General features: G+C 40.4%; 1 long non-coding RNA gene across 1 annotated transcript in view; it reads right to left on the minus strand.

Annotated features, from left to right (window-relative positions):
- Positions 1-13111, minus strand: part of LOC149120906 (uncharacterized) — a 35545-nt gene extending 22434 nt beyond the window's left edge. The window contains exon 1 of the long non-coding RNA XR_016224948.1: positions 13003-13111. This is a non-coding gene — a long non-coding RNA (uncharacterized LOC149120906). The remainder of the gene's footprint in view (positions 1-13002) is intronic.
- Between the last annotated feature and the right edge of the window lie 1519 nt (positions 13112-14630).

Genomic DNA, 14630 nt, shown 5'->3' on the forward strand with positions numbered 1-14630 from the left:
GAAACTCATATTGGTCGTGCTGCCTGTAGATTTCTACTCCCGAAAGGGCAATTTTCTGTGTTTTTTTTTTTTTTTCTTTCCTAATGGCCGAGGCACCCAAAACAAGGACAGCAAGCCAGAATTGGAGCAAGCCAACAGCTGTGCCCTGATTGAAAAAGACCATTCCTCTCGTGCCCTGAACTCAATTTGCCAGCCTCAAAACCAAAGCTCACATCAGAAAATTCATTACAAACCATGATAAATAAGAAAAAAGAGAAAAAAGCCAAAAAAATGCAAGAATCCATAATGATATCGGAGTTGATATAGTCGCAAGGAAACCAGCTGTTCCCGGATTCATCCACTGCTCCAGCTGACTGCCTGTGGAACTCTGACTGAATTAACCTGAAAATCGCAGGGAAACTCAGTTTGGAGGCAATTAATATCTTTCACCTCAGCCAAACTGTTTCATTTTATTTTGCAAAACACAAAAACTCACCTCGGTCGTGTTACCTGTAGAATATAATCTTCAAACGCCTATTTGTAGTGTTATTTTTATTTCATAATGGCTACTCTGTCCAAACTCTTGTTTGTATTGCGTCAGAATACAACATTTGGGAAGGAAGAAGGCAAAACCAACTCAGACCCAGAAAACATTTACGAAATTGCCGCTCAAGAAACCACAAATCGGCTGAGGCACACAAAACTACGACAGCAAGCCAGAATTTGAGCAAGCCAACAGCTGTGCCCTGATTGAAAAAGAACCTTCCTCTTGTGCCCTGAACTCAATATACCAGCCTCAAAACCAAAGCTTACAACAGAAAATTCATTACAAACCATGATAAATAAGAAAAAGGAGAAAAAACCAAAAAAAATGCAAGAATCCATAATGATATTGTTCTTGATTAAGTTGCAAGGAAACCAGCTGTTCCCGGGTTCATCCACCCCTCCAGCTGACTGCCTGTGGATTTCTGACTGAATTAACCTGAAAATCGCAGGGAAACTCAGTTTGGAGGCAATTAATATCTGTCACCTCAGCCAAAGTGTTCCATTTGATTTTCCAAAACACAAAACCTCACCTTGGTCGTGTTTCCTGTAGATTTCCAAGCTTCAAATGCCTATTTGTTTTGTGTTTTATTTCATAATGGCTACTCGGCCCACAGTCTTGTTTGTATGGCGTCAGAATACAAAATTTGGGAAGGAAGAAGGGAAAAGCAACTCAGACCCAGAAAACATTTAGGAAATTGAGGTTCAAGAAACCACAAATCGGCTGAGGCACCCAAAACAATGACAGTAAGCCAGAATTGAAGCAGGCCAACAGCTTTGCCCTGTTTGAAAAAGACCATTCCTCTTGTGCCCTGAACTCAATATGCCAGCCTCAAAACCCCAGCTCAAATCAGAAAATTCATTACAAACCATGATAAATAAGAAAAATGAGAAAAAAGCCAAAGAAATGGAAGAATCCATAATGAAATCGGAGTTGATATAATCGCAAGGAAACCGGCTGTTCCCGGATTCATCCACTGCTCCAGCTGACTGCCTGTGGAATTCTGACTGAATTAACCTGAAAATCCCAGTGAAACTCAGTTTGGAGGCAATTAATATCTGTCACCTCAGCCAAACTGTTTCATTTTATTTTCCAAAACACAAAAACTCACCTTCGTTGTGTTACCTGTAGATTTCTAAGGTTCAAACGCCTATTTGTTGTGTTTTTATTTCATAATGGCTACTCCACTGATACTCTTGTTTGTATGGCGTCAGAACACAAAATTTGGGAACGAAGAAGGCAAAACCAACTCAGACCCAGAAAACATTTAGGAAATTCCAGCTCAAGAAACCAAAATCGGCTGAGGCACTCAAAACTACGACAGCAAGCCAGAATTTGAGCAAGCCAACAGCTGTGCCCTGATAGAAAAAAAACCTTCCTCTTGTGCCCTGAACTCAATATACCAGCCTCAAAACCAAAGCTTACAACAGAAAATTTATTACAAACCATGATGAATAAGAAAAATGAGAAAAAACCAAAAAAATGCAAGAATCCATAATGATATTGTTCTTGATTAAGTTGCAAGGAAATCAGCTGTTCCCGGGTTCATCCACCCCTCCAGCTGACTGCCTGTGGAATTCTGACTGAATTAACCTGAAAATCGCAGTGAAACTCAGTTTGGAGGCAATTAATATCTGTCACTTCAGCCAAACTGTTCCATTTCATTTTCCAAAACACAAAAACTCACCTTGGTCGTGTTACCTGTAGATTTCTAAGGTTCAAACGCCTATGTGTTGTCTTTTTTAATTCATAATGGCTACTCTGTCCAAACTCTTGTTTGTATTGCGTCAGAATACAACATTTGGGAAGGAAGAAGGCAAAACCAACTCCGACCAAGAAAACATTTAGGAAATTGCCGCTCAAGAAATACAAATTGGCTGAGGCACCCAAAACAATGACAGCAAGCCAGAATTGAAGCAGGCCAACAGCTGTGCCCTGATTGAAAAAGAACCTTCCTCTTGTGCCCTGAACTCCATATTGCAGCCTCAAAACCAAAGCTCACATCAGAAAATTCATTACAAACCATGATAAATTAGAGAAAAGAGAAAAAAGCCAAAGAAATAGAAGAAACCATAATGATATTGGGCTTGATTTAGTCGCAAGGAAACCGGCTGTTTCCGGATTCATCCACCCCTCCAGCTGACGGCCTGTGGATTTCTGACTGAATTAACCTGAAAATCACAGGGAAACTCAGTTTGGAGGCAATTAATATCTGTCACCTCAGCCAAAGTGTTCCATTTGATTTTCCAAAACACAAAACCTCACCTTGGTCGTGTTACCTGTAGATTTCTAAGCTTCAAACAACTATTTGTTTTGTGTTTTATTTCATAATGGCTACTCTGCCCACAGTCTTGTTTGTATGGCGTCAGAATACAAAATTTGGGAAGGTAGAAGGGAAAAGCAACTGAGAACCAGAAAACATATAGGAAATTGCTGCTCAAGAAACCACAAATCGGCTGAGGCACCCAAAACAAAGACAGCAAGCCAGAATTGAAGCAGGCCAACAGCTGTGCCCTGCTTGAAAAAGACCATTCCTCCGGTGCCCTGAAGTCCATATTGCAGCCTCAAAACCAAAGCTCACATCGGAAAATTCATTACAAACCATGATAAATAAGAAAAAGGAGAAAAAACCCAAAGAAATGGAAGAATCCATAATGAAATCAGAGTTGATATAGTCGCAAGGAAACCGGCTGTACCCGGATTCATCCACTGCTCCAGCTGACTGGCTGTGCAATTCTGACTGAATTAACCTGAAAATCGCAGTGAAACTCACTTTGGAGGCAATTAATATCTGTCACCTCAGCCAAAGTGTTCCATTTTATTTTGCAAAACACAAAAACTCACCTTGGTCGTGTTACCTGTAGATTTCTAAGCTTCAAACGCCTATTTCTTGTGTTTTTTATTTCATAATGGCTATTCTACCGAAACTCTTGTTTGTATGGCGTCAGAATACAAAATTTGGGAAGGAAGAAGGCAAAACCAACTCAGACCCAGAAAACATTTCGCAAATTGCCACTCAAGAAACCACAAATCAGCTGAGGATCCCAAAACAATGAAAGCAAGCCAGAATTGGGGCAGGCCAATAGCTGTGCCCTGTTTGAAACAGAACCTTCCTCTTGCTCCCTGAACTCCATATTGCAGCCTCAAAACCAAAGCTCACATCAGAAAATTCATTACAAACCATGATAAATAAGAAAAAGGAGAAAAAAAGCCAAAGAAATGCAAGAATCCGTAATGTTATTGGGCTTCATTTAGTCACATGGAAGCCGGCTGTTCGCGGATTCATTCACCCCTCCAGCTGACAGCCTGTGGAATTCTGACTGAATTAACCTGAAAATCGCAGTGAAACTCAGTTTGGAGGCAATTAATATCTGTCACCTCAGCCAAAGTGTTCCATTTTATTTTCCAAAACACAAAAAATCACCTTGGTCGTGTTACCTGTAGATTTCTAAGCTTCAAATGCCTATTTGTTGTGTTTTTCATTTCATAATGGCTACTCTGCCCAAACTCTTGTTTGTTTGGCGTCAGAATACAAAATTTGGGAAGGAAGAAGGCAAAACCAACTCAGACCCAGAAAACATTTAGGAAATTGCCACTCAAGAAACCAAGTCAGCTGAGGCACCCAAAGCAATGACAGCAAGCCAGAATTGGAGCAAGCCAACAGCTGTGCCCTGTTTGAAAAAGAACCTTCCTCTTCTGCCCAGAACTCAATATTCCAGCCTCAGAACCAAAGCTCACATCAGAACATTCATTACAAACCATGATAAATAAGAAAAGGAGAAAAAAGCAAAAGAAAAGCAAGAATCCATAATGATATAGGGCTTGATTTAGTCGCTAGGAAACCGGTTGTTCCAGGAATCATCCACCCCTCCAGCTGACTGCCTGTGGAATTCTGACAGAATTATCCTGAAAATCGCAGGGAAACTCAGTTTGGAGGCAATTAATATCTGTCACCTCAGCCAAAGTGTTCCATTTGATTTTGCAAAACACAAATCTCACCTTGGTCATGTTACCTGTAGATTTCTAAGCTTCAAACCCCTTTTGTTGAGTTTTCCTATTTCATAATGCCTACTCTGCCGAAACTCTTATTTGTATGGCGTCAGCATACAAAATTTGGGAAGGAAGAAGGCAAAACCAACTCAGACCCAGAAAACATTTAGGAAATTGCCACTCACAAACCACATATCGGCTGAGGCACCCAAAACAATGACAGCAAGCCAGAATTGGAGCAGGCCAACTTCTGTGCCCTGTTTGAAAAAGAGCCTTCCTCTTGCACCCTGAACTCCAGATTGCAGCCTCAAAACCAAAGCTCACATCAGAAAATTCATTACAAACCATGATAAATAAGAAAAAGGAGAAAAAAGCCAAAGAAATGCTAGAATCCATAATGATATTGGGCTTGAATCAGTCACAAGGAAACCAGCTGTTCCCGGATTCATCCTTTGCTCCAGCTCACTGCCTGTGGAATTCTGACTGAATTCACCTGAAAATCCCAGTGAAACTCAGTTTGGAGCCAATTACTATCTGTCACCTCAGCCAAAGTGTTCCATTTGTTTTTCCAAAACACAAAAACTCACTTTGGTCAAGTTACCAGTAGATTTTGTAGGTTTAAACGCCTATTTCTTGTGTTTTTTATTTCATAATGGCTAATCTGCCCAAACTCTTGTTTGTGTGCCATCAGAATACATAATTTGGGAAGGAAGAAGGCAAAACCAACTCAGACCCCGAAAACATTTAGGAAATTGCCGCTCAAGAAACCAAAAATCAGGTGAGGCACCCAAAACAATGACAGCAAGCCAGAATTGAAGCAGGCCAACAGCTGTGCCCTGTTTGAAAAAGACCATTCCTCTGGTGCCCTGAACTCCATATTGCAGCCTCAAAACCAAAACTCACATCAGAAAATTCATTACAATCCATGATAAATAAGAAAACATAGAAAAAATCCAAAGAAATGCAAGAATCCATAATGACATTTGGCCTGAATAGTCACAAGGAAACCGGCTGTTCCCGGATTCATCCACACCTCCAGCTGACAGCCTGTGGAATTCTGACTGAATTAACCTGAAAATCGCAGTGAAACTCAGTTTGGAGGCAATTACTATCTGTCACCTCAGCCAAAGTGTTCCATTTGATTTTCCAAAACACAAAAACTCACTTTGGTCATGTTACTGGTAGATTTTGAAGGTTTAAACGCCTATTTGTTGTGTTTTTTATTTCATAGTGGCTACTCTGCTGAAACTCTTGTTTCTATGGCATCAGAATACATAATTTGGGAAGGAAGAAGGCAAAACCAACTCAGACCCAGAAAACATTTAGGAAATTGCCACTCAAGAAACCAAAAGTCAGCTGAGGCACCCAAAACAATGATAGCAAGCCAGAATTAGAGCAAGCCAACAGCTGTACCCTGATTGAAAAAGAACCTACCTCTTCTGCCCTGAACTCCATATTGCAGCCTCAAAACCAAAGCTCACATCAGAAAATTCATTACAAACCATAAAAAATAAGAAAAATGAGAAAAAAGACAAGGAAATGCAAGAATGCATAATATTGGGCTTGAATCAGTCGCAAGGAAACCTGCTGTTCCCGGATTCATCCAGCCCTCCAGCTGACTGCCTGTGGATTTCTAACTGAATTAACCTGAAAATCACAGTGAAACTCCGTTTGGAGGCAATTACTATCTGTCACCTCAGCCAAAGTGTTCCATTTTATTTTCCAAAACACAAAAACTCACCTTGGTCATGTTACCTGTAGATTTCTAAGCTTCAAACGCCTATTTGTTGTGTTTTTTATTTCATAATGGCTATTCTGCCCAAACTCTTGTTTGTATGGCAGCAGAAAAGAAAATTTGGATACGAAGACGGTAAAACCAACTCAGACCCAGAAAACATTTAAAAAATTGCCGCTCAAGAAACCAAAATCAGCTGAGGCACCCAAAACAATGAAGGCAAGCCAGAATTGTAGCAAGCCACAGCTGTACCCTGTTTAAAATGACCATACTTTCAGTGCCGTGAACTCCATACTGCAGCCTCAAAACCAAAGCTCATATCAGAAAATTCATTACAAACCATGATAAATAAGAAAAAGGAGAAAAAAGCCAAAGAAATGCAAGAATTCATAATGATATTGGGCTTGATTCAGTCGCAAGGAAACCGGCTGTTCCCGGATTCATCCACCCCTCCAGCTGACTGCCTGTGCAATTATGACTGAATTAACCAGAAAATCGCAGTGAAACTCAGTTTGGAGGCAATTAATATCTGTCACCTCAGCCAAAGTGTTCCATTTTATTTTCCAAAACACAAAAACTCCCCTTGGTCTTGTTACCTGTAGATTTATAAGCTTCAATATCCTATTTGCTGTGTTTTTTATGTCATAATGGCTACTCTCCCCAAACTCTTGTTTGTAGAAATCAGAATACAAAATTTGGGAAGGTAGAAGGCATAACCAACTCAGACGCAGAAAACACGTAGGAAATTGCAGCTTAGGAAACCACAAATCGGCTGAGGCTCAAAACAATGACAGCAAGCCAGAATTGGAGCAGGCCAACAGCTTTGCCCTGTTTAAAAGGTCCATTCCCCCGGTGCCCTGAACTCCATATTGCAGCCTCAAAACCAAAGCTGACATCAGAAAATTCATTACAACCCATGATAAATAAGAAAAAGGAGAAAAAAGCCAAAGAAATGCAAGAATCAATAATGATATTGGGCTTGATTTAGTTGCAAGGAAACTGGCTGTTCCCGGATTCATCCACCCCTCCAGCTGACTGCCTGTGGAATTCTGACTGAATTCACCTGAATATCGCAGTGAAACTCAGTTTGGAGGCAATTAATATCTGTCACCTCAGCCAAAGTGTTCCATTTTTTTTTTCCAAAACACAAAAACTCACCTTGGTAATGTTACCTGTAGATTTCTAAGCTTCAAATGCCTATTTGTTGTGTTTTTTATTTCATAATTGCTACTCTGTCCAAACTCTTGTTTGTGTTGCCTCAGAATACAAAATTAGGGAAGGAAGAAGGAAAAACCAACTCAGATGCACAAAACATTTAGGAAATTGCCGCTCAAGAAACCACAAATTAGCTGAGGTATCGAAAACAATGACAGCAAGCCAGAATTGGAGCAAGACAACAGCTATGCCCTCATTGAAATAGAACCTTCCTCTTGTGCCCTGAACTCCATATTCCATCCTCAAAAGCAAAGCTCACATCAGAAAATTCATTACAAACCATAAAAAATAAGAAAAATGATAAAAAAGCCAAAGAAATGGAAGAATCCATAATGATATTGGGCTTGATTTAGTCGCAAGGAAACTGGCTGTTCCCAGATACATCCACCCCTCCAGCTGACAGCCTGTGGAATTCTGAGTGAATTAACCGGAGAAACACAGTGAAACTCAGTTTGGAGGCAATTAATATCTGTCACCTCAGCCAAAGTGTTCCATTTGATTTTCCAAAACACAAAACCTCACCTTGGTCGTGTTACCTGTAGATTTCAAAGCTTCAAATGCCTATTTGTTGTGTTTTTATTTCATAATGGCTACTCTCCCCAAACTCTTGTTTGTATGGCATCAGAGTACAACATTTGGGAAGGAAGAACGCAAACCCAATTCAGACCCAGAAAACATTTAGGAAATTGCCGCTCAAGAAACTAAAAGTCAGCTGAGGCACCCAAAACAATGACAGCAAGCCAGAATTGGAGCAGGCCAACAGCTGTGCCCTGTTTGAAAAAGACCATTCCTCTTGTGCCCTGAACTCCATATTGCAGCCTCAAAACCAAAGCTCACATCAGAAAATTCATTACAAACCATGATGAATAATGGAAATGTGAAAAAGCCAAAGAAATGCAAGAGTCCTTTGTGATACTTGGCGGGATTAGACAAAAGGAACCTGGCTGTTTCCAGATTCATCCCCCCATCCACAGACTGACTTTGGACTTCTGATTGAATTCACCTCAAAATCCCACTCACATTCAATTTGGATGAATTAGTATCTCTCCCCTCAGCAGAAGGGTTCCATATCATTTTCCAAACCACAGAAACTCATCTTGGTCATGTTGCCTGTAGATTTCTAATCCTGAAAGGCCAATTTGCTGTGTTTTTTGTTTTCTTTCATAATGGCTACTCTGTCGACAATCTTGCTTGTATTGCATGAGAATACACAATTTGGGTATGAAGAAGGGAAAACCAACTCAGACCCAGAAAATATTCAGCAAACTGACCCTCAAGAAACCAAAAGTCAGCTGAGGCACCCAACAATGACAGCAAGCCAGAATTGGAGCAAGCCAACAACTGTGCCCCAATTGAAAAAGAACCATTCTCTTGTGCCATGAACTCCATATTGCAGCCTCAAAACCAAAGCTCACATCAGAAAATTCATTACAAACCATGATAAATAAGGGAAATGTGAAAAAGCCAAAGAAATGCAAGAGTCCTTTGTGATATTTGGCTGGATTTAGACACAAGGAAACTGGCTGTTTCAGGATTCATCCCACCCTTAAACAGACTGACTTTGGAATTCTGATTGAATTCACCTCAAAATTGCACTCACACTCAATTTGGAGGAAATTAGTATCTGTCCCCTCGGCAGAAGGAGTCCAAGTCATTTTCCAAAACACAGAAACTCATCTTGATTGTGTTGCCTGTACAGTTCTAAACATGAAAGGCCAATTTGCTTTGTTTTTTTTTTTTTCTTTCATAATGTCTACTCTGTCAAAATCTTGCTTGTATTGCATCAGAATACAAAATTTGGGAATAAGAAGGCAAAACTAACTCAGACCCAGAAAACATTTAGGATATTGCCACTCAAGAATCCACAAATCAGCTGAGGCACCCAAAACAATGACAGCAAGCCAGAATTGGAGCAGACCAACAGCTGTGCCCTGATTGAAAAACAACCTTCCTCTGGTGCCCTGAACTGAATATGCCAGCTTAAAACCAAAGCTCACATCAGAAAACTCATTACAAAACATGATACATAAGAAAAATGAGAAAAAAGCCAAAGAAACGCAAGAATCCATAATGATATTGGGCTTGATTTAGTCAAAAGGAAACCGGCTATTCCCAGATTCATCCACCCCTCCAGCTGACTGCCTGTGGAATTCTGACGGAATTATCCGGAAAATCGCAGGGAAACTCAGTTTGGAGGCAATTAATATCTGTCACCTCAGCCAAAGTGTCCCATTTTATTTTCCAAAACACAAAAACTCACCTTGGTCGTATTACCTGTGGATTTCTAAGCTTCAAACGCCTATTTATTGTGTTTTTTTTTTTTATGGCAAAATGGCAAGTCTGTCCAAACTCTTTTTTGTATTGGGTCAGAATACAAAATTTTGGAAGGAAGAAGGAAAACCAACTCAGACGAACAAAACATTTAGGAAATTGATGCTCAAGAAACCTCAAATCGGCAGAGGCAACCAAAACAATGACAGTAAGCCAGAATTGGAGTAACCCAGCAGCTGTGCCCTGATTGAATAAGAACCTTCCTCTTGTGCCCTGAACTCCATATGCCAGCCTCAAAACCGAAGCTCACATCAGAAAATTCATTACAAACCATGATAAATCAGAAAAATGAGACAAAAGCCAAAGAAATGCAAGAATACATAATGATGTTGGGCTGGATTTAGTTTCAAGGAAACTGGCTGTTCCCAGATTCATCCACCCCTCCAGCTGACTGCCTGTGGAATTCTGACTGAATTAACCGGAAAATCGCAGTGAAACTCAGTTTGGAGGCAATTAATATATGTCACCTCAGCCAAACTGTTCCATTTGATTTTCCAAAACACAAAAACTCACCTTGGCCATGTTACCTCTGGATTTCGAAGCTTCAAAACCTATTTGTTGTGTTTTTTATTTCATAATGGCCACTCTGCCCAAATTCTTGTTTGTATTGCATCAGAATACAATATTTGGGAAGGAAGAAGGCAAAACCAACTCAGACCCAGAAGACTTTCAAGAAATTGCTGCTCAAAAAACCACTAATTGGCTGAGGCACCCAAAACAATGACAGCAAACCAGAATTGGAGCAGGCCAACAGCTGTGCTCTGTTTGAAAAAGACCGTTCCCCCGGTGCCCTGAACTCCGTATTACAGCCTCAAAACCAAAGCTCACATCAGAAAATTCATTACAAACCATGATAAATAAGAAAAATGAGAAAAAAGCCAAAGAAATCAAGAATCCATAATGATATTGGGCTTCATTTAGTCGCAAGAAAACGGGCTGTTCCCGGATTCATCCACCCCTCCAGCTGACTGCCTGTGGAATTCTGACTGAATTAACCTGAAAATCGCAGTGAAACTCAGTTTGGAGGCAATTAATATCTGTCACCTCAGCCAAAGTGTTCCATTTTATTTTCCAAAACACAAAAACTCACCTTTGTTGTGTTACCAGTACATTTCTAAGCTTCAAAAGCCTATTTGTGGTGTTTTTCATTTCATAATGGCTACCCTGCCGAAACTCTTGTTTGCATGGCGTCAGAATACAAAATTTGGGAAGGAAGAAGGCAAAACCAACTCAGACCCAGAAAACATTTAGGAAATTGCCGCTCAAGAAACCACAAATCGGCTGAGGCACTCAAAACAATGACAGCAAGCCAGAATTGGTGCAGGCCAACAGCTGTGCCCTGTTTGAAAAAGACCATTCCTCAGGTGCCCTGAACTCCATATTGCAGCCTCAAAACCAAAGCTCACATCAGAAAATTCATTACAAAGCATGCTATATCAGAAAAAGGAGAAAAAAGCCAAAGAAATGCAAGAATCAAGAATGATATTGGGCTTGATTTAGTCGCAAGGAAACCGGCTGTTCCCGGATTCATCCACACCTCCAGCTGACTGCCTGTGGATCTGCCTGAATTCACCTGAAAATCGCAGTGAAACTCAGTTTGGAGGCAATTAATATCTGTCACCTCAGCCAAAGTGTTCCATTTTATTTTCCAAAACACAAAAACTCACCTTGCTCGTGTTACCTATGGATTTATAAGCTTCAAAACCTATTTGTTGTGATTTTATTGCATAATGGCTACTCTGCCGAAACTCTTGTTTGTATGGCGTCAGAATACAACATTTGGGAAGGAAGAAGGCAAAACCAACTCAGACCCTGAAAACATGTAGTAAATTGTCGCTCAAAAGACCAATAATTGGCTGAGGCACCCAAAACAATGACAGCAAGGCAGAATAGGAGCAAGTCAACAGCTGTGCACTTTTTGAAAAAAAACCTTCCTCTGGTGCCCTGAACTCGATATTGCAGCCTCAAAACCAAAGCTCACATCAGAAAATTCATTACAAACCATGATAAATAAGGAAAATCAGAAAAAAGCCAAAGAAATGCAAGAATCCATAATGATATTGGGCTTGATTGAGTCGCAAGGAAATTGGCTGTTCCCAGATTCATCCACCCCTCCAGCTGATGCCTGTGGAATTATGACTGAATTAACAGGAAAATCGCAGTGAACCTCAGTTTGGAGGCAATTAATATCTGTCACCTCAGCCAAAGTGTTCCATTTGATTTTTCAAAACACAAAAACTCACCTTGGTCGTGAACCTGTAGATTTCTAAGCTTCAAACGCCTATTTGTTGTGTTTTTTATTTCATAATCGCTACTCTGTCTGAACTCATGTTTGTATTGCGTCACAATACAAAATTTGGGAAGGAAGAAGGTAAAAACCTCTCAGACCCAGAAAACATTTAGGAAATTGCCGCTCAAGAAACCAAAAGTCAGCTGAGGCACCAAAAACAATGACAGCAAGGCAGACTTGGAGCAAGTCAACAGCTGTGCCCTTTTTGAAAAATAACCTTCCTCTTGTGCCCTGAACTCCATATTGCAGCCTCAAAACCAAAGCTCACATCAGAAAATTCATTACAAACCATGATAAATAAGAAAAATGAGAAAAAAGCCAAAGAAATGCAAGAATCCATAATGATATTGGGCTGGATTTAGTCGCAAGGAAATTGGCTGTTCCCAGATTCATCCACCCCTCCAGCTGACTGCCTGTGGAATTATGACTGAATTAACCTGAAAATCGCAGTGAACCTCAGTTTGGAGGCAATTAATATCTGTCACCTCAGCCAAAGTGTTCCATTTTATTTTCCAAAATCAAAAACTCACCTTGGTCTCGTTACCAGTAGACTTATAAGCGTCAAACGCCTATTTGTTGTGTTTTTTATTTCATAATGGCTGCTCTGTCCAAACTCTTGTTTGTAATGCGACAGAATACAAAATTTGGGAAGGAAGAAGGCAAAACCAACTCAGACCCAGAAAACATTTAGGAAATTGCCACTCTACAAACCGAAATTGAGCTGAGGCATGCAAAACAATGACAGCAAGCCAGAATTGGAGCAAGCCAAGAGCTGTGCCCTGTTTAAAAAAAAAAAAAACCTACCTCTTGTGCCCTAAACTCCATATTGCAGCCTCAAAACCAAATCTCACATCAGAAAATTCATTACAAAGCAGGATAAATCAAAAATGAGAAAAATGCCAAAGAAATACAGGAGACCTTTCTGATATTGGGCTGGATTTAGTCGCAAGGAAACCGGCTGCTCCCAGATTCATCCACCCCTCCTGCTGACTGCCTGTGGAATTCTCACTGAATTCACCTGAAAATCGTAGTCAAACTCAGTTTGGAGGCCATTAATATCTGTGACCTCAACAAAGTGTTCCATTTTATTTTCCAAAACACAAATACTCATCTTGGTCGTGTTTCGAGTAGACTTATAAGCTTCAAACGCCTATTTGTTGTGTTTTTTATTTCATAATGACTGCTCTGTCCAAACTCTTGTTTGTATTCCATCAGAATACAAAATTTGGGAAGGAAGAAGGCAAAACCAACTCAGACCCTGAAAACATTTAGGACATTGTGGCTCAAGAAACCACAAATCGGCTGAGGCACCCAAAACAATGACAGCAAGCCAGAATTGGAGCAAGCCAACATCTGTACCCTGTTTGAAAAAGACCATTCCTCCGGTGCCCTGAAGCCATATTGCCGCCTCAAAACCAAAGCTCACATCAGAAAATTTATTACAAACCATGATAAATAAGAAAAAGGAGAAAAAAGCCAAAGAAATGCAAGAATCCATAATGATATTGGGCTTGATTTAGTCGCAAGGAAACCAGCTGTTCCCCGATTCATCCACCCCTCCAGCTGACTGCCTGTGGAATTATGACTGAATTAACCTGAAAATCGCAGTGAAACTCAGTTTGGAGGCAATTAATATCTGTCACCTCAGCCAAAGTGTTCCATTTGATTTTCCAAAACACAAAAACTCACCTTGGTCGTGTTACCTGTATTTTTCTAAGCTTCAAACACCTTTTTGTTGTGTTTTTTATTTCATAATGGCTACTCCGCCCAAACTCTTGTTTGTATTGCGTCAGAATACAACATTTGGGAAGGAAGAAGGCAAAACCAACTCAGACCCAGAAAACCTTTAGGAAATTGCCGCTCAAGAAACCACAAATCGGCTGAGGCACTCAAAACAATGACAGCAAGCCAGAATTGGAGCAGCACAACAGCTGTGCCCTGTTTGAAAAAGACCATACCTCTGGTGCCCTGAACTCCATATTGCAGACTCAAAACCAAAGCTGACATCAGAAAATTCATTACAAACCATGATAAATAAGAAAAATGAGAATAAAGCCAAAGAAACGCAAGAATCCATAATGACATTGGGCTTGATTCAGTCGCAAGGAAACGGGCTGTTTCCGGATTCATCCACCCCTCCAGCTGACTGCCTGTGGAATTCTGACTGAATTCACCTGAAAATCCCAGTGAAACTCAGTTTGGAGGCAATTAATATCTGTCACCTCAGCCAAAGTGTTCCATTTCATTTTCCAAAACACAAAAACTCACCTTTGTTGTGTTACCTGTAGATTTCTAAGCTTCAAACGCCTATTTGTTGTGTTTTTATTTCATAATGGCTACTCTGCCCAAACTTTTGTTTCTATTGCGTCAGATTACAAAATTGGGGAAGGAAGAAGGCAAAACCAACTCAGACCCAGAAAACATTTAGGAAATTGCCGCTCAAGCAACAAAGGCCGCTGAGGAACCCAAAACTTTGAAAGCAAGACAGAATTGGAGCAAGCCAACAGCTGTGCCCTGATTGAAAAAGACCATTCCTCCGGTGTCCT

Source organism: Oryctolagus cuniculus, chromosome 18 (genome assembly GCF_051225735.1).
Source record: "Oryctolagus cuniculus isolate XC-2025 breed Fujian yellow rabbit chromosome 18, ASM5122573v1, whole genome shotgun sequence".
Lineage (NCBI taxonomy): Eukaryota > Metazoa > Chordata > Mammalia > Lagomorpha > Leporidae > Oryctolagus > Oryctolagus cuniculus.